This window comes from Cydia strobilella, chromosome 7, assembly GCF_947568885.1.
Source record: "Cydia strobilella chromosome 7, ilCydStro3.1, whole genome shotgun sequence".
Lineage (NCBI taxonomy): Eukaryota > Metazoa > Arthropoda > Insecta > Lepidoptera > Tortricidae > Cydia > Cydia strobilella.
Window position 1 is genome coordinate 13804133 of NC_086047.1, and position 20951 is coordinate 13825083.

At 32.8% G+C, this 20951-nt stretch overlaps 1 protein-coding gene and 1 long non-coding RNA gene across 14 annotated transcripts in view; both read left to right on the plus strand.

The window, feature by feature from the left end:
- LOC134743219 (3',5'-cyclic-AMP phosphodiesterase) overlaps positions 1-20951 on the plus strand; it is a 597682-nt gene that overhangs the window by 553293 nt on the left and 23438 nt on the right. The window lies entirely within an intron of this gene.
- Positions 7499-16028, plus strand: LOC134743258 (uncharacterized). Its single transcript, XR_010128002.1, has 7 exons — positions 7499-8206; positions 8293-8373; positions 8460-8521; positions 8937-9006; positions 9312-9370; positions 9993-10069; positions 15145-16028. It is a non-coding gene; the product is annotated as an uncharacterized LOC134743258 (long non-coding RNA).

Consider the following 20951-nt stretch of genomic DNA (forward strand, 5'->3'; position numbering starts at 1 on the left):
ATTTGGTAACTTTATCCGTAACTATCTATTTGATTCGACTGTACCAATGTGAGGCGCCCACTCAATCTGTAAAGAATCTCATATTTACTTTTGCCAATGTTACGCCGTAGCTATATTATATGAAATAAGTAATTACGACGTAAGGCAAATTATACACGAGCCGCCCATCAGTACAATATCGTTGTAAGTAATCTAAAATTCGAACCCACCATTAGGCTATACCTCAAACTTGAACGAGTATTATTTTGGTATTCTATTTATATTTTGATCTGAAGCTTCCTACTCGTTAATTCTCCAATAAATATCGAAAATGAAAGAGGTTCACAGTCCCAAATAACTGCTTTATTGACGGTAAACATTTTCTCATTTCATTGTTTTTTTTACCTATATTTTTATTTACATTTAACAGGATACCTGTGCGATATTGGATATTCGATCTCACATATATAAAGTCCCTTTGAATCGGCAAAAGTTTTAATGATTTCTCGAAAAAGATGGATTGGATCCGCGCTTCAAAGTCGATATCTTGATTTAACTTAAATATTATTCCCTCCACGTCCTATTTAATGAGTTTGTTTGGATTCCTAAGCAAGAGCCCAAGTTTCGTAATAATATACCTATTTATTAAAAAAATCTTTTTAATTTATACGTTAAAAGCATTTCTACCATTAATATTAATTACGTACGTTACTGTTACAAGTACTGTTGCGGGATTTGCGTTACCAGTGATTTGTGAGATACTTAATTGCCTTCTGGCAAATTTAAGTTCCTACACGTTTAGTTTGTATGTATCTACGGATGTCGATATAATACTAAAAGACACAGTTACTTTGACTAGGTGCTTAATAATAAATCAGTAATAAAAATGAAGTACATCTGAGACATAAATCACTAAGCTTAATACAACATTTTATACTTCTAGGACCGAAGTAGAAGTGCATATAGACTTAATCACGAATAATGAAAGCAGGGATGAACGCAAAGCATTAAAAATTAATAAATCTAATTCATAATCAGTTCTACATTAAAAAGTATTCCGATTTGATTTGAAATAGTTGGAAGCGGATCTATGTATAATAGATTTTGAGTTGAACAGGCGCATTTCTCGAAGCACTTAAGAGTCCGCAGCAAGCTCGGCGCTCGGTTCTCCATACAATCGTAGTTACCATTACGCTCTCATTTTAAAACAACTAGCTAGATTGCTCTGAAACTTTGTACTTACAATAGGATAAGGCATATATGTATATGCCTGTAATTAGTTAATGTAGCTTCAGATACCTTAGTTAAAAAAATACAGCGAATTTAAGGTTTTCATACAAAACTTGTTTTTGCTCTATATCGTTTGCTTTATAAGCTGAAGCTTTACAAACTTTACAGGCATAGATATACCTCATGTCATTGTATGTGCAAAGATTTATTACAATCCAACACGTAGTTTTAAAACGAGAACGAAACTCAGTTTGTATGGGCAGATGAAATTCGGCCGAGCTTGCTGCGGACTCTTAAAATGTGATATTTTTGGCATATGATTCTCTAAAACAAATTAACAACTTTAATTTCTAATCCGTATTATCCCAAACGATAACTAGATTCCGTTTTTAGCGAAATAAAAACGTACTATCTATTAACCCTTAAATGCATGATTTTTAGGGTTCCGTACCTAAAGGGTAAAAACGGGACCAATAAAGTCCATAAAGAAAGGTTAGCTTAATAAATGCTTCGTTTTTTAATAAATATTGAACTGAACACGTTTGCAAATGTTAGACATTACAAAACATATTTTATTATTAATTCTTTGAAGCCCGTGGACAATAAGAAAACTTGTTTAAAATGTTTAAATATTAAAAATAATCAATGTTGTTTTAATGAGAAATTAATTATAAGATTTGACTTAACCGTATTAAATAAAACGATGTGTAAATATTTATTAAATATTTTTAAAAGCACTTCCATTTACTTTAAACTTATTAAGCTCCTTCCTGTTGAACCCCCGCCCTTGAGATATTTAGTAACGAACGCCGGCCGCTAATTTTGTAAGCATAACCTTGTACCTATCCCTTATTTACTCTACTACTACTACTTAATAAAACTACCAGAATTGTTTGAAAAAGATTAAATTAAAATATATAAATTTGGCCATGTGATCGTCTAATGTTAAAAATACGTTGTGAACCTTAGTACCCATCGTCTTTTATGTGCAGATTGATTAGATTTGGATTTCAAATACTATCCCTAAATATTCTATGTGTTTGTAAATATTGCTACTATGTTACTTTTATGACTATATTGTATGATAAATAAATAGTAAAATATATTTTTTTGAATTTATCTCCTACCGGGCCCTACCGTGACCAGTTACCGTGGACAGTAGTAAGTCCTTTTAGTTTGTAATTTAAACCTTATATTTTCCTTTTATATATATCCATTCGCTAACCTAGCTAGCTAAAGGAAAATAATTATATTAATGTAATGTAAAAATAGTACGTACAAACTTACTTTATCTACTGCCACACCCGGATGAAGACGGGTCCCTAATCTAGATAATACCCATTTTATTTTATTTTTATTTTTAATAGGTATTCCTATGCACTATGTAATATTTATTTTACCAGCGTTTCGTAACCTAATTTCAGACGAGAAGAAACGCCAAGAAACTCATCTGAATATACTTTAAATGAATGAAATACTGAAACAATCGTCTATTAAATATGATTTATACCCTTATTTACCCAGTTATAGAAAAGCTCAATTGTCACTAGTGAACTGCTCTGCCTGTCACTAGCTCCCTATAACAAAATTATTTAGTATGTCCTCAAATAACTTTGTTCCCCTATCTCACCCAATATAAAAAATGTGAAAACCTTTATATCATATTTAATGTACGAGCCACAGTAACCCATCCATATGCTACTGAATCTAGATATTTATTTTGTATTTTGAACCAATTAGCACTATAAAGTTTTTTTATACTGTACGCAATCGAACTATGTGTGAAAGAAAATAAATAAACTTAACACCCAAATAATGACTCTACCCTAACTCTACCCCAATTTCACCTATTCTAATAAGTAAAACTAGAAGCGAACCACTAGATTTACAGGGAGGAATGTGTAAGAGGGACCCTAATCTAAGCTGTAAACGTTCGGCCGACAAAACCGAGGTATGCAAACCCTAGTGTCTGTGTTCTTGCCTCCCCCCGTCTGTTTAAGCCGAAGCTAAGGGTACAAACGAGTAAGGCGCCCTATCCAGATATATAATGTGAATATATAAATATACATAACAAGACCACGCTTCTTCAATTACTAACAGATTTCAATGAGTCTGGATTACTCCAAATGGTCCACACGTGAGACCCTCACATCCCTCTGTCAGACCTTGAAGAGAACGTAAGAGGTATATTCGTCACCTGTGTTGGTAAAAAGGTTGACGCCAGGCCCCTCTCGCGACCTGGACCTAACACTACTGGATTCCCGGAAATGCCTGTTTAACAGCCGCAAGGTTAGGCGTTTCCGGTAGATCGACCATGCGATCTGACACAAATCTGGCTCTAAAACACAATAAAAATCACAAAAATAGGTAAACACTGACACTAAAAATAACAATTGAACAGTTTGATAAAAAGTAGCATAATAACTACGTCATGTCAAGCTTTCAACCGTCAAAATAACCACCTTTGTTTTAACGTCTACGAATTAGCCAGAGATTGTGACAATCCGACGAACAAAAATTGAATAAACCCTTCCCCGCTTGGTTTAGGGGTATTTATAACCATACAACACATTAAGAAAACGCATTCCTCGACGTGCTTTTTTAATAACTCGAGCACCATACTTGAATAGTTTCTGCAAAGATATTATGTGACTCGTATAAGAGAAGCAAAGTTTAAGCAAAAAACGCTCATCGGAAACCAAGGAACAATCACTCTCAAACAGATGGTGCCACACCTCTGATACTTAACAATAGAGTATTATCCCTCCAATCGAGCTAGTTTCTCCTTTTAGAACGGTCAAATCGCCCCGCTAATATGGAATTCATATGAAACACCACATAATGACGTCACGGTCATCTCATCCTCCTTTTATAATTCTATCTGATTTATTAAATATAACTTGTATTTCATAACAACTGCTATCTATGTTTTTCCAATAAATATCCGATGCTTTATTCCATGCATTTCATTTATTTTAACTATAATAAAAATCCTATTTTAACACATATTAACGAAATAACATGGGTCAAAATCATATGATGATCCAATAACAATAATTTACATATATATATATAAATCTTTTCGATATTTTTATACATTTTCATTCTTAGTTTCTATGCTGAGTCGACAGATGGTAGAAAACGAATTATAATCATAATCAAATTGTTAATAATAAAAATTACAAATCATAGTTATTGTCTATATCTAATAGGCAAATATCAAACACTTTTAATACATACAAAATACTGTACGTAGCATTACGTATCTGATTTTATAAGACCACAAACCTAGAATTTACCATAACAACAACCCTCTTAACAAACTATTCTCTTTGGTGTCTGCAATCATTTTTTCTGGTTAACGGCCCACTTGGACACATGATTTGGTTAGAGTTTTTGTTTGTTGTTTGGAATTTGGCGTGAGAACACTTTTGCTTTTATTTACATATTGATTTACTGAATGCATACGTATTTACTTTCATGTATTCTATATGTAACATTGATACTTAATAATCAAGATTTTAAACTTATTAAAATATTATTGACCGATCAGCTGTATCGGTTATCCTAGTATAAACCAAAGTCGCTTTCCGCTGTCTGTATGTCTGTCCCTATGTATGCCCAGATCCTCAAAACCACGCAACGGACCTTGATGCGATTTTCCCCAATAGATAGAGCGATTTAAGAGGAAGGTTCATATGTATAACTTGTAAAGATTTTGTTTAAATCAGTTGAACCACCCGTGCGACGACGGGGCGGGACGCTAGTTTTATAAATTAACTAGTTCAGCTAGTGCGTCTAGTTACAGTCGCCCCCTCGAGAATTCGCAATGTATTGTCATACACATACATGTAGTATTCTCGGACCCTATTCCAATAAAAATGAAAACTATCTCCTAAATTTGTTGGTATTATCCCCTTTCCCCCCTCTATAAACGTAATCGTGTGGTGTATGATGTGTGTTTAAACCAATACTCATTGATTGCGATTGATTCGGTATAAAACTCAGATCATTGAATTCTATTAATGAATCATGATTATCTTTTCGTCACGATTTTCCTACCAGCACAGGGTATTGGGTTGTGAATCCAATAAACTCTAGTAGTTCGATTTTATGGTCGCATCCTAGTCTATGGATCTTTCTATCCGGCGACTTAACCACATTGTCCGGTTAATAGATGAACCAGCAAAACCTCCCTTCACAAAATAGGAAAAACATTTGGTATAAGTACTGGGATACTCATTCCCCATTAATTAAAAATCAATCCGAATTCCAATACCAAAGCATCCCTCCCAATCAAATTTTCTTGGAGCATGTCACATACATGAACAAGATATTTGTCCAGACTTATTCCCATATTAACAATAAAGTATTTAAAAAAAAAACCTAAAATACCATGATAATATCCTGATACTTGTATCAAAATATTACCTTTACAAACATAACATAGATATAAGCAAAAAGATACTATGCAATGTCTGCAAATAGATATTAAAAATATTTTTATTTATTCAATCGAAAAGTTTTCTGAATTTATAATTTCCTACAATAATATAAATACTTCACCATTATAACGTATGAAAATAAGTCTTACTTGTAGATATGTAATACTACTATTTATTTTTCTATTTAATAAATAAATTCATAAAACCATTTTTTACACAAAGCCGTATTTCAAATGTCATTAAAATTTTATAAAAAATATATTAATAATACTTTCTTTAGCATATAATAATATGATAATGCATGTTCATTGACATATCATTATCAGATTTGATATCAAAGATCTTATTCACGATGTGGTGTGTAATTAGTCATGGTCTTAGCTTCTTGTGTAGTGTATAGTCAACAAAAACTACCCTTTGAAATGGGTCGAATCGTCATACGATTTTAGCCTACTGATAAGAATTTGTTGACTATTTTGTGTATTATTCGCAACAAAATACCAACAAATCCAGGTTGACTGCAATCTAACAGTTGTCTAACCGTAAAAATCATTCTTACAAAAATACAAAAGTTTCACACTTTTCTTGCAACAATAACAAATATCCATCAACCTTTTAAAATTAAATTAATCATTAAACTTTCATTGCCTTTCATTTGCCAGTTCACACAATCCATACCAGGCCATTTCTACAGATAGCCAACGTTAACGATATGCAATCAAAATAAAATGAAACAAATGAAACTAAATATTTTTTTAAAGACAAATCAATAATTCTAACATAACCCCAAGTTCCCTCCTATTAATTGTAAATCAATAACAAACGTAATTTTAATTTTGCAAACCTATTTATTATTAAGTTAAAAATTTCAGTTGAGATAACGTTATTACCGATTAAGTTAACGTTACGTTATTATATCTTACTATGGCAACACAATAACTCATTATTTTATCACGGCAACCCCGCAAGGATGCGTCGCAAAGTGACAGTAAAAGGGGGAAGATGATTCGCGCCTATCTGACCGTTGTCAGTTTGAATGAACAGTTTTAAATTTTACTCAGTGCTGTGTAGATCAGTTTAATGTTATTGTGAATTGTGACTAGTGAAATTTTGCTGCTGAATAAAAATCGGTAAGTTTGGATATATTTCTTACTTTTTACATCCTATCTAGTTTTTTATTTATACAACTTAAATCGTTAATTTTGTACATTAATGCCATTGTTTCTGCATTATGTATATCACGTGTATTATTTTATTACCATCTCATGTAAAATATGTATTATGTAAAATTAATTTTAAAGTATTACCTTCAAATATATTTTAAATTCTTCTTGATATGTATTTTAAAACAAATATTTAATTTCCATCGTTTTAATCCAAAGATATCATATTTTATGATACTATAACAAATATTATATTAAACTATTTATTTAATAGTTTAATAATCAAAAGTATCATTGTATTAATATTTTGTTAAACATATTTATAGACATGTTAATATCTTTACATACTAAAGACCACAAATAATTGCAAGTAACCGGCATTCGATCTATTCGATCACTCTTGCTAAATATTCAACTAAATACACTATGTATGGCATATTTACTAAATACTTGTGTTATTTTTAGTATCTAGATCAGTTAAATAACATTCTATCTCTATCTTTGTACTCAAAAACCCCACACATTTCGAACCCAGGTATAAAATCTCCGAGGCGCTGGACGTTTTTTTTTTTTTTTTCAACTTCAACATGTGCAACCAGGCTGACTCTTCTTCGAAAATCTATTGTCTTTAACGGTCTTTTGTTTATACGACCAATGGCTCCGGTTCCAACTTTCCAATTTTATGACTTGAACATGTTTTTATGGTAGTGAATAATGATAATTACTCAAACCCAAGTTAAAAATATTTTTGAATGGTTATTAATATACTATTGCAAATAATTTGATTGTTAGCAACATTGATGCTACTGTTAAAACTATGACTATGGCGTCCTCTGTGGCGCCCCCTGGCATAAACTATAAGTTACAAATTGGCACTTCGGTATATCCAACGTCAAACTCTTATTTGAAGTGCTAGCTTGTGCTTGAAACGTGTTAATCATGAAACTTGAAAATATTGACCTTTTGATCTGCGACTTTCCAATAATTTGGGATAGAAATAATTTATTCTATGGAGACCAATTTTTAACTGAATTGGCTCGTAAAGAACTTTTGAAAGTAATCAAAAATGAAAAACCTCATTATAACATAAACATGGTAAACCAAAAAATTAGAAATTTCAAGGACCGTCTCCGTAGATTAACGGTATATATTTTCATGTTTATATATTTATTTATTTATATACTTGTTTTGACAAAACATTTTATCATAATGATCTCTTAACTATTATCATAAAAATGTTTAATTCTAATACCAAAACATTTCTTATTACAGAAAAAACTAATCGACAACAGACAACATTTCCGGTATAAAATCCGAATAATCCAATCGTCTCCGGGATTCCCACACTACGCTACTATCACCGTTGAAGAAATTCAAGATCAAAATCAAGTAAGTATAATCAACATATTGATAACCTATTTTATTTATTCATTGTTTAGCTTTTTGTTAATTTTATTGTGTTTATTTATTTTTAGATTCCATCACAGTTAGAAAATTTACTATTCGACATCCCGGAGAAAGTGGTTGAAAACGAAGAACCTCCTTTTGACATCAACGTACGTTGTTTTTTTTTTATTACATATATTTTACTTTCTTATTCCATTATCAAAACTTATAATAATGCTTATTTAAAAAAAATTAGGCCCTAATCAATGAATCCGGATTGCTGAAGGACGGATGATCATACTTGATCCTACCCTTTATGTAAGTAGTACACTGTTCTTTCTACTATCATACATTTCTCTTTCTCTTTTATGCAATGTTTTTCTAGGAATGCCAATTTGGTAGAACACGATCAATTCTTTAAGTATATAATGCATTACGTAATGCTAATTTATACTTAACATTTAATGAATATCTATCTATGTTGTACTATCCTAGTGCCATTTTATTAACTCATTACGTATAAGTATAGGTATATTATATAAATTCAACTCATTGATCTATACCAATTTTTCTCGTCTAAAATCTTTGTTTACACTAACTTTACAGCTAACCTTTTTTTTTCCGATCCCTTTTAAGTGGCTGAATGCGTCTCTCGATGTTCATCAGCTAATTTTGGAACATTTATATGTATTTGTTTTACAGTTTGTAAATTTTTACTTAAAAATGATTTCAGACACGTAAGGCGATCGGGCAAGCTGATTATATGTAATTAGACCTCCTAATTATGTGACAACAGTTTCTAAGTAAGTATGCTTTTCCTAACCTTATAATATTTCATTTTTATTTATAAATTAACTAAAATAATTTTAATGAACTATCAAACATCTTCATTATAACAAATTAATAAATTATATTGCAGTAATCAAACATTTACTCTATTTTCTTATTCAGATTAATTATTTTTAAACAAAAATGATATTTGAATATGTCTTATTAATATGCCCAAGTTTTTTTTTGTTCTGTATGACATATTGAAATCTACGACTGCCAAAATAAATACAAATCGATCTTTGTTCTTTGTCTAAATTGAATTCTTCCCGTTTTTCAGATGTTCCACCTAACTAGAGACCGAGTGTGGCTGAAAGCTGGCTCTTCATTTTATTAGAGGTAATTAAATTGCTTACTTGTTACTAACATACCATTCACTTTTTCTATCAGATTATAATATGATACCATTTAAATATACTTTTCAAAATGATTTACTGAATTCATAATAATTACTACTAGTCTCTTGTTGATTTAAAGATATTTTCTGTATATACTTTATTTTTATTTTTTTATTTTTTTATGTATATAAAAATATTTTTAATTTTTTTGTGAAAATCCACTACCCCTATTTGTGCCTTCGGGTAACATAAAGTAGCCCAACCCTTTATTTTACATGCTTAAAGGGTTATTATAATTAACACATTTTTTTTTTATGATGAATACTATTTCACAAAACCATTATCAATTATTTCATTGTCTACTCTACGTGAAGTGAAGCGACTTGTATATGTAAATAGTGTTACTTTCACACATACGGACTACTATTATGCTGGATGTGGATTGAAGACCCTATTCTAACCTACCTACTTATTTTTACATTTTTGTTTTCTTTATTTCTAAATATTATTAATTCTAATTTGACATATATATTTTTTTAGCTATTAAAAAAAAACCTATAACAATATTACTTATATATAATTTTTTTTTTCATTTAATCAAATACAATTCTTAATTATTTCAGCCACAATACAACATTCAGCGCCTCTGCACCCTACTTGCCAAATAAAAACTCTATTCTACTACTCTACTCTAGACTTGGTAAGTACATTTTAATATGCCTTTAATCTATGTTATAAAATTTAGAATTACAAAAATATTAATTAACGTCTTACATTTATCCTTATAATATTTAGCCTATTTTATAAGTATTATTGATATCTAACAATTATTTCCTAGTCTAACATTTTTATCAACATTGAAATATAACAATTACTCTATTTAATATGAAGTATTTTTTTTCATTGATAAATTTCAATCAAACATTACATTTTAATCAACGTTCGCCGGATCAGCTATTTTTACCCAATTCGCCCTTATAGTATCTTGACAAATGAATAGTATTGTATTTACCCCGATACACATTTGTGTATGGATCAACTAAAATATATACGTTTGGATAGGGAATTGCTGCAATCACATAAGGTCCCTCATAAATTGATTCGAACTTTTTTGTTATCTTTTGCTGAGCATTTGATTTATTTAATTTTTTTATTTTAACCCAATCTCCTATTTGAAACTGAATCAGTCTAAAACTTTGATTAAACTTTGCCTGCCTCATCTCAGCTGCTTTCTTTAAATTTTCTTTAACCTTTTGCCTAACGTCCGCTATATTTTTCTTCATATGGCTAATAACTTCCTTGTCAAATGATAATTGTGTAGACTGACCATACATTATTTCACACGGAGTGAACCCAGTACTATCATGAAACGTATTGTTATATAGAGTTTCTATCTTAGGTAATATTTTCACCCAACTTTGATGTCGTTTTTCACAGTAAGTTCTGAATAATACTCCGAGTTGTCTATTCACGCGTTCTGTAGTGTTTGGACGAGGATTTCTAACGGTCGTATAAATAGTTTTGACCCCCTTTTCTTTCATAAAACTCCTCCATTGATCACTTATAAACTGCGAGCCATTATCTGTTAAAACTGCTTTTGGTTGAATAATTTTAAAGAAATTTTTCATGCTAACTACCACAGATAATGCTGTAGCCTTCCGTAACGCAAATAGTTTGATGAATTTACTAAATGAGTCTTGAACTACCAAAATGTAACTCATTCCGAACTGTCCTGATGGTAAAGGCCCATAAAGATCCGCCATGACTAAATCTCCGATATCGTTACTCACTATTGATTTACATGGTCCTACATATTTTATATTATCATTTTTCACCATTTGACAAGTATGACAAGATCTTATTAGTTTTTTAACATCTTGCGTAACACCCCTCCAATAAAATCTATCTTTTATATATTTTATGACCTTGTAAGCCCCTTGATGACCCATTTCTAAGTGTATTTGTTTTATTATATCTGATACTAACATTCTTGGCAAAAATAAAACTTTATTTTGACTATTATCGGGAGTGAAATACAATACACCATCCTGTAGTGAGCATCTTTGAATTATTCGACCGATTCTATCACTAGCATCCCCATTTTCTAGTCCTTGAATTATTTCGTCAATTTCGAGATCTTGTTTTTGTAATTCCTTTATTTTTTTTAATTTGCCTATCAAATCTTTATTTATTTCTGTCTCAGTATAATGAATCTCGGGCAAACGTACTTTATCTTCCTGCAAAAGATCAGTTTGAGGTGGATACCTAGAGAGCACATCCGCGGCTATATTATCTTTACCTTTTATATGCTCTACTTCGTATTGAAACTGCTCTAAATAATTGATCCAACGTATTACTCGCGCGTTATACAATTTCCAATTTTTTACAAACAATAAGGCCTTATGATCTGTTTGAATAATGACCTTTGAACCCCTCAAATAAGTCTCAAATTTTTCTAAACAGTTAATAACGGCATAAAATTCTTTTTCAGACGTTGTATAATTTAACTGAGCTCCTCTTAAAGATTTACTATGAAAACCGAGAACTCTCATTTGCCCATTATTATCCAATTGATAAAGAATGCCAGCTAAGCCGATTCCTGAGCAATCTGTTTGCAAGTAGTAATGTTTGCTAAAATCAGGATGTTGTAATTGTATGACATCTATGAAAGTCCTTTTTATTTTCTCGAAAGCCCTTTGTTCAACGACGCTCCACTGCCACGTCACTCCTTTTTGCAATAAATGACACAACGGTTGTATATTTTCACTGTAATTAGGAATAAATCTTCTATAAAAGTTACACAATCCCAAGAAAGCTCTTAATTGTTTAATTTTTCTTGGAGCTGGAAACTCCTGAATTGCTTTAATTTTATCCGGGTCGGTTTTTATCCCATCTACCGATACTATATATCCTAGCATGTGCACCTCTTTACATAAAAATTTGCATTTTTCTAAATTGCAAGTTAGGCCCGCTTTTTCTAGTTTTCCCAACACTATGTCTAAGTGTTCCAGATGTTGTTGCAAGGTGCCGGTAGTAATTATGGCTAAATCGTCTAAATAGTTGACACAAAATTCGCGAACATCATGACCGAGTATGCAGTCCATAGCACGGCTAAAACTTCCCACAGATGTTTTTAGACCTTGCGGCAACACATTATACACGTATGATTTGCCATTGAAACTAAAGCCTGTATATTTTCTACTTTCTTCAGATAGAGGTATTTGAAAGTATGCATTATTAAGATCTATTATACTTATAAATTTCGCGCCGTGAAATGAATTTAACACATCTAATTGTAAAGTTGGTTTTTCGGTTTCTGATATCATGTTCTTATTGATTTCGCGCGCATCTAATAGAACTCTTATTGTTCCGTCTTTTTTTAATGTAAATGTCAACGGACTACAGTATTCAGTTTGTGTACGACTAATAATTCCCTGTTCTTCTAGTTCGCGTAATTTTAATTCAATTTTCTCACGATACGCATATGGTACGGGATACGTTCTCTTTACTACAGGTGCGTGTGTATCCATTTTTATTACATGTTGGTAGCAATTAGCCCTGCCTAATTTTGAGTCAAATAATGTTTTATGTTTTGTCAATACCGAATGTAAAGCTTTTTTCTCACTTTCTACTAACGGTATCCCGACTTTACATGCCACTTGCGTGTTAGATTGGTTTGACGACTCTATGCTACATTGATCCTGCCATCCATTATATCGATCATGAAACGGTATTCTAGTGGTTACACCTTTATATTCGATATTGACTCCACATTTTTCCTTTCTTAAATCAATCGATACTACATTTTCCTTAATCCAGTCAAATCCTAATATCACTGGAAAGCTTAGATTAGGTATTACTACAAACTCGATTTCCATCTGTAAATCATTTATACCGATAGGCAGCAATGCTGTAATTTTGATGTCTTTACTTTTGTGCCCTGACGCTGATTTGATGTTAAAAGGCTTGATCGGCATTACTGGAATTTCAGGATATTTATTTTTTACAACCTCCCAAAATTCCTCAGACATCGCCGTCACATCGCTACCCGTATCTAGCAAAGCCCTTATAATAAAGTCTCGCATACGTATAATTACCTCACTCTTAAACGAATTTGTTTCCGGAATTTCTTTTTCTTCCTCAAACACGGATGCTATAAATTCATCATCTACATCTAACTCTATCAATTCACTTTTTAATTTTAAAACGTTAATTAAATCATGTAATCCTATTAAATGAATCTTTTCTAAATTACTATAACCTAATCCTACTCCTTGTTCACCATTGACTATTTCTAGTTCTATTGGCGCACGTAACCCATTATAATTTTTTCCCAGCAATTGACCTGGCAACCAATTCATTTTGCACATCATTTTTAAAATTTTGACCCTATTATCTGTTTGTCTAGCTGATCCGGGGACGTTTTTATCAGCAGATATTAGTTTTCCGATTCGTCTATAACTATTTCTTGTTCTATAGCAGCTGTCGTTGCATCTGGTCTCCGCCAATTTTGATATTGTGTCTGATTTTTCTTTGTGATCTGATTGGATGGTTTCGAGGCCCCCGACGTTGATGGTACTGCTCGCGGCTCTTGTTTGTTAACGTCATCCATTGCGTGTAAAAACTCGGCAGTTTCAAAGATAGTTATAACTTTTGATGACGCAAACGCTTGTTGTACATAACGAGGAAAATGCCTCATTATGTCAGCAACCAATTGGTTCTCAGGGATAACATACGTCAACATTTTTGCTTGCCCAACCATTTTAACAAAATAATCGTGCATACTATTTAATTTTGTTTTGTCCCAAACTCCGTGTACTATATTTCTGCGTAATTCATTTTGTTCATGCGTTCCCCAATATGATTTTAGAAAGTCGATTTTGAATTCTGCTACACTGGTCCACCTATCTTTATACAGCCTGGCCCAATCGCGAACTGTCCCCTCTAAACATTCAAGGACCGCTTCTATTTCATTTCCATCAGATACGACCTTTTTTAGATATATTTCTAAGTCTTCTAAAAATGTTACTGGATGCGATTTAGTTTTGCCAAACTTGGGACGTTCAATATTTGCGTTTTTAATATTGTATATGATAGTCTTCTTTTCTTCAGTAGAAAGCTCCTTTTCATTGCCTGAAACTGTTTCGGTATGCTCTGTATCTTCTATTGGTTGCTCCGATGTTGTATCCGCATTCTCTATAGGTTCCACTTGTACAGGAGTAATTGCTGTTGCAAGCTCGTTTCGTAGTTGACTAAGCCCTGCGGTCATTTTCTGTTCAGTCTGTTTTAGCAAATGATAAAATAATCCACGTCTAACATCTGATTTCTTCTTAATTACTCTCCGAGCTTCTCGTGCTTTTTGATTAATGCGATCAACAGTACTTTTCTTGATAGATGGCGTAGTTCGTTGTATACGTTGAAGTGTAGATTTCGATTTGACTGCGGCCGTTCGCTGTCTTGTGGCCCTCTCCATTTTTATTTATTTATAGTTATTTAACTCACTTTTTGACACTAACAACACTATTTTTCATTTATTTAAAACACTTATTTAACACTTATGTAACACTTTTTAACACAACTTTCACTGGTTTCCGGCACTGTGTTGATAGTAACAATACATATATGTATACGCCCGCACATATACATATATGCACATATTTGTTTGTTGAAAACAAAACTCTCGCCCCCTATCTTTTCGAACTTGAATAACGCATTGTATTTTTAGCTAATCTATACTAGCTTGTTTATACTAATGTATTTTTGTGTTTATTACAGGTGATATTACGCTAAGCCACGCTACGTCGCTACACACACATCGGTACAGTGAAGTCAAGAGGAGGAGAATTTAATATTGATGTTAAAATAATATATAGAAATAATGTATAATTTTTAGAAAAATCCAAATCAAATCAACTCACATTCCAGTTTTCTTACGGCAGCAAAAATGTAGCCAAAGAGGCTACTTTCTATAATAAACTATTTATGTATTTAATCCTGGTCACGGCACCAAAAATGTACCTATCCCTTATTTACTCTACTACTACTACTTAATAAAACTACCAGAATTGTTTGAAAAAGATTAAATTAAAATATATAAATTTGGCCATGTGATCGTCTAATGTTAAAAATACGTTGTGAACCTTAGTACCCATCGTCTTTTATGTGCAGATTGATTAGATTTGGATTTCAAATACTATCCCTAAATATTCTATGTGTTTGTAAATATTGCTACTATGTTACTTTTATGACTATATTGTATGATAAATAAATAGTAAAATATATTTTTTTGAATTTATCTCCTACCGGGCCCTACCGTGACCAGTTACCGTGGACAGTAGTAAGTCCTTTTAGTTTGTAATTTAAACCTTATATTTTCCTTTTATATATATCCATTCGCTAACCTAGCTAGCTAAAGGAAAATAATTATATTAATGTAATGTAAAAATAGTACGTACAAACTTACTTTATCTACTGCCACACCCGGATGAAGACGGGTCCCTAATCTAGATAATACCCATTTTATTTTATTTTTATTTTTAATAGGTATTCCTATGCACTATGTAATATTTATTTTACCAGCGTTTCGTAACCTAATTTCAGACGAGAAGAAACGCCAAGAAACTCATCTGAATATACTTTAAATGAATGAAATACTGAAACAATCGTCTATTAAATATGATTTATACCCTTATTTACCCAGTTATAGAAAAGCTCAATTGTCACTAGTGAACTGCTCTGCCTGTCACTAGCTCCCTATAACAAAATTATTTAGTATGTCCTCAAATAACTTTGTTCCCCTATCTCACCCAATATAAAAAATGTGAAAACCTTTATATCATATTTAATGTACGAGCCACAGTAACCCATCCATATGCTACTGAATCTAGATATTTATTTTGTATTTTGAACCAATTAGCACTATAAAGTTTTTTTATACTGTACGCAATCGAACTATGTGTGAAAGAAAATAAATAAACTTAACACCCAAATAATGACTCTACCCTAACTCTACCCCAATTTCACCTATTCTAATAAGTAAAACTAGAAGCGAACCACTAGATTTACAGGGAGGAATGTGTAAGAGGGACCCTAATCTAAGCTGTAAACGTTCGGCCGACAAAACCGAGGTATGCAAACCCTAGTGTCTGTGTTCTTGCCTCCCCCCGTCTGTTTAAGCCGAAGCTAAGGGTACAAACGAGTAAGGCGCCCTATCCAGATATATAATGTGAATATATAAATATACATAACAAGACCACGCTTCTTCAATTACTAACAGATTTCAATGAGTCTGGATTACTCCAAATGGTCCACACGTGAGACCCTCACATCCCTCTGTCAGACCTTGAAGAGAACGTAAGAGGTATATTCGTCACCTGTGTTGGTAAAAAGGTTGACGCCAGGCCCCTCTCGCGACCTGGACCTAACACTACTGGATTCCCGGAAATGCCTGTTTAACAGCCGCAAGGTTAGGCGTTTCCGGTAGATCGACCATGCGATCTGACACAAATCTGGCTCTAAAACACAATAAAAATCACAAAAATAGGTAAACACTGACACTAAAAATAACAATTGAACAGTTTGATAAAAAGTAGCATAATAACTACGTCATGTCAAGCTTTCAACCGTCAAAATAACCACCTTTGTTTTAACGTCTACGAATTAGCCAGAGATTGTGACAATCCGACGAACAAAAATTGAATAAACCCTTCCCCGCTTGGTTTAGGGGTATTTATAACCATACAACACATTAAGAAAACGCATTCCTCGACGTGCTTTTTTAATAACTCGAGCACCATACTTGAATAGTTTCTGCAAAGATATTATGTGACTCGTATAAGAGAAGCAAAGTTTAAGCAAAAAACGCTCATCGGAAACCAAGGAACAATCACTCTCAAACAGATGGTGCCACACCTCTGATACTTAACAATAGAGTATTATCCCTCCAATCGAGCTAGTTTCTCCTTTTAGAACGGTCAAATCGCCCCGCTAATATGGAATTCATATGAAACACCACATAATGACGTCACGGTCATCTCATCCTCCTTTTATAATTCTATCTGATTTATTAAATATAACTTGTATTTCATAACAACTGCTATCTATGTTTTTCCAATAAATATCCGATGCTTTATTCCATGCATTTCATTTATTTTAACTATAATAAAAATCCTATTTTAACACATATTAACGAAATAACATGGGTCAAAATCATATGATGATCCAATAACAATAATTTACATATATATATATAAATCTTTTCGATATTTTTATACATTTTCATTCTTAGTTTCTATGCTGAGTCGACAGATGGTAGAAAACGAATTATAATCATAATCAAATTGTTAATAATAAAAATTACAAATCATAGTTATTGTCTATATCTAATAGGCAAATATCAAACACTTTTAATACATACAAAATACTGTACGTAGCATTACGTATCTGATTTTATAAGACCACAAACCTAGAATTTACCATAACAACAACCCTCTTAACAAACTATTCTCTTTGGTGTCTGCAATCATTTTTTCTGGTTAACGGCCCACTTGGACACATGATTTGGTTAGAGTTTTTGTTTGTTGTTTGGAATTTGGCGTGAGAACACTTTTGCTTTTATTTACATATTGATTTACTGAATGCATACGTATTTACTTTCATGTATTCTATATGTAACATTGATACTTAATAATCAAGATTTTAAACTTATTAAAATATTATTGACCGATCAGCTGTATCGGTTATCCTAGTATAAACCAAAGTCGCTTTCCGCTGTCTGTATGTCTGTCCCTATGTATGCCCAGATCCTCAAAACCACGCAACGGACCTTGATGCGATTTTCCCCAATAGATAGAGCGATTTAAGAGGAAGGTTCATATGTATAACTTGTAAAGATTTTGTTTAAATCAGTTGAACCACCCGTGCGACGACGGGGCGGGACGCTAGTTTTATAAATTAACTAGTTCAGCTAGTGCGTCTAGTTACAACCTGATATGGGTCTAGCAAATAAATTTTCATTATCAACCCTACAGTTCTCACATAGACGCATAAATTACCTTTTGCTTATCCTAAATTTTATCTTTTAGCAACCAGAGTCAAGTAGTTTGTATTTTCATTCAAGAAAACTCCATTTGATTTCACGGTGACGCCGATAAAAAATATTTTATGTCAAACACGGTCATGGTTTCCTTAGATATTCTAGGAAGTAACGATAAAGGCTTACAGGAACAATGTTTCGGTAGACTTCTTTATATAATTTGTGGCAAAGATGCTCTCTAGGGCTGTAGCCACAGAGAAGGCTTAATGATGTTTGTATAACGCGTAAATAAAAATTGTCCCGTAACGTTAAGCTTAGATTCATTTGGAAATAATTATGTTCCCTTTGAGGTTTTAGCGTGTGCGTGACATTCTATCTTTAACAGTACGGAGGGCACCCGCTAGCCTCGAACAGTGACGTAAATCCGGCCTTTGAAATTATGTGCTACTACTAGATACAGTTGCGCTCTAACTAGAGTCATTACAGCGATTTAAATAACATCTCAATGTTAAAGTGTTCTATTTTTACCGCCGCTATTTGTGGACATCATTAAATGTCATCATACTTCGACCGCCATGTATCAACATTGGTTCGTGTATCTCTGTGGCAGTTCTAGGCTATGGTGAACACATCCAACTGCAACTATGTGGAATGTGTGTAAACTATACTCATGATTATTGCTAGTATTTAGAGGATGCTTAGGTGGTTATCTGCTTTATAAATCATTATTTATTTGTATCCAGATAAGATACCACAGGGCCTTTGTCTATAGTCAGATCCAATATTTTCGTGGCTTAACTTACTTAAATAAATAAATAATAATAAATATTATAGGACGTTCTTACACAAATTGACTAAGCCCCACAGTAAGCTCAAGAAGGCTTGTATTGTGGGTACATAGACAACGATTATATAATATACAAATACTTAAATACATAAAAAATACCCACGACTCAGGAACAAATATCTGTGCTTATCACACAAATAATAAATACCCTTACCGGGATTCGAACCCAGAACCATCGGCTTCACAGGCAGGGTCACTACCCACTAGGCCAGACCGGTCGTCAAAACTTACAAGTAAATTGTTAGTTCTTCTAACAATTAGCAACTTTTACCTTCAGTTATTGTACCTAGAATTTACAAAATAAATGGTCTTCCCACGCAATATTTAGTGATAGCATAATTAACTCTCTCGTAGGTATCATACCTGTACGTGGGTCTCGCTCGGCTGGGGTCTGCGAATAGTACCTACAGCAGCTTGGCTGCTCTATTTTCACTATGGTAACCAATTGCTTTACCAGCGTTGTCACAATTTCATGTCGACTTGGTAATAATAATATTTTTATATTGCCTGCCTATATAACCATTCAGCCGAGCCGAGACATTAAGCTTGCTTATATCTTGTGGAAACATAGACCAAAGTTAACAGGCTTCTAATGAAATATGAAGACATTAATCGATTGTAAACTAAAATAACAAACAAGCGTGTATGCAACATAAACAAAAACACGTAATTACTCAAAAAATTAAGGAAGGAATCCGGTTATATAATAAACTCGATGACATTAAAGTATTCACTTCATAACGCTAACTAAATATGAAACATCCGAGGAGATACCGTAATATGCATTCAAAGTAATTCTTAACACCTTCGCTGCCGAAATTGGTGTAACTCGTAGTTAACCATACTTTTGCATGGTACTTGCCGCAGTAAGTGTTAAACTTTGTCACAGTGACAATAACGTCAATAACCGTTTAGTGGTATAACATTTTTTGACTTAAAAAATAGAGATTTCAAGATAGATCCTTTTTTGTCCTCTGTCCACTAAAGATAATATCAGATCTCATGGTTTTTTGTTTTTATTTGTCACAGGAAAAGTAGCCCAGAACCTAAAGTGGTTGACGATACATATTTAAATATTGTTACTAGGGCGTCTAATAATCAAGGTTCTTGCAAACGACACAATTAGATTTAAAGGTAACCAATGACGACATTTAATTTGGATTGTCTCCAAAATTGACTAATCATTGGGCTTTTGGTTTTTTAAGTGTTGTTTGTTCTACACAGTTATATAAGGACAGAACCTAATTTAATAATAAAAAACCGGCCAAGTGCGAGTCGGACTCGCGCACGAAGGTGTACCATTACCGAAAAAAACAGCAAAAAAAGTCACGTTTGTTGTATGGGAGCCCCATTTAAATATTTATATTATTCTGTTTTTAGTATTTGTTGTTATAGCGGCAACAGAAATACATCATCTGTGAAAATTTCAACTGTCTAGCTATCACGGTTCATGAGATACAGCCTGGTGACAGACAGACAGAGGGACAGACGGACGGACAGGCGGACAGCGGAGTCTTAGTAATAGGGTCCCGTTTTTACCCTTTGGGTACGGAACCCTAAAAAGCAGAACAGGAAAATAGAAATATATCGGTCTACGAACCCATATATGGATCGCGAGCGACACTGTTTTCCACTGTTTTACCTAGAACTGTGAAAGCAATACGCCGGCTTCTTAATTTTATTTTATTCAAGCAGTAAATA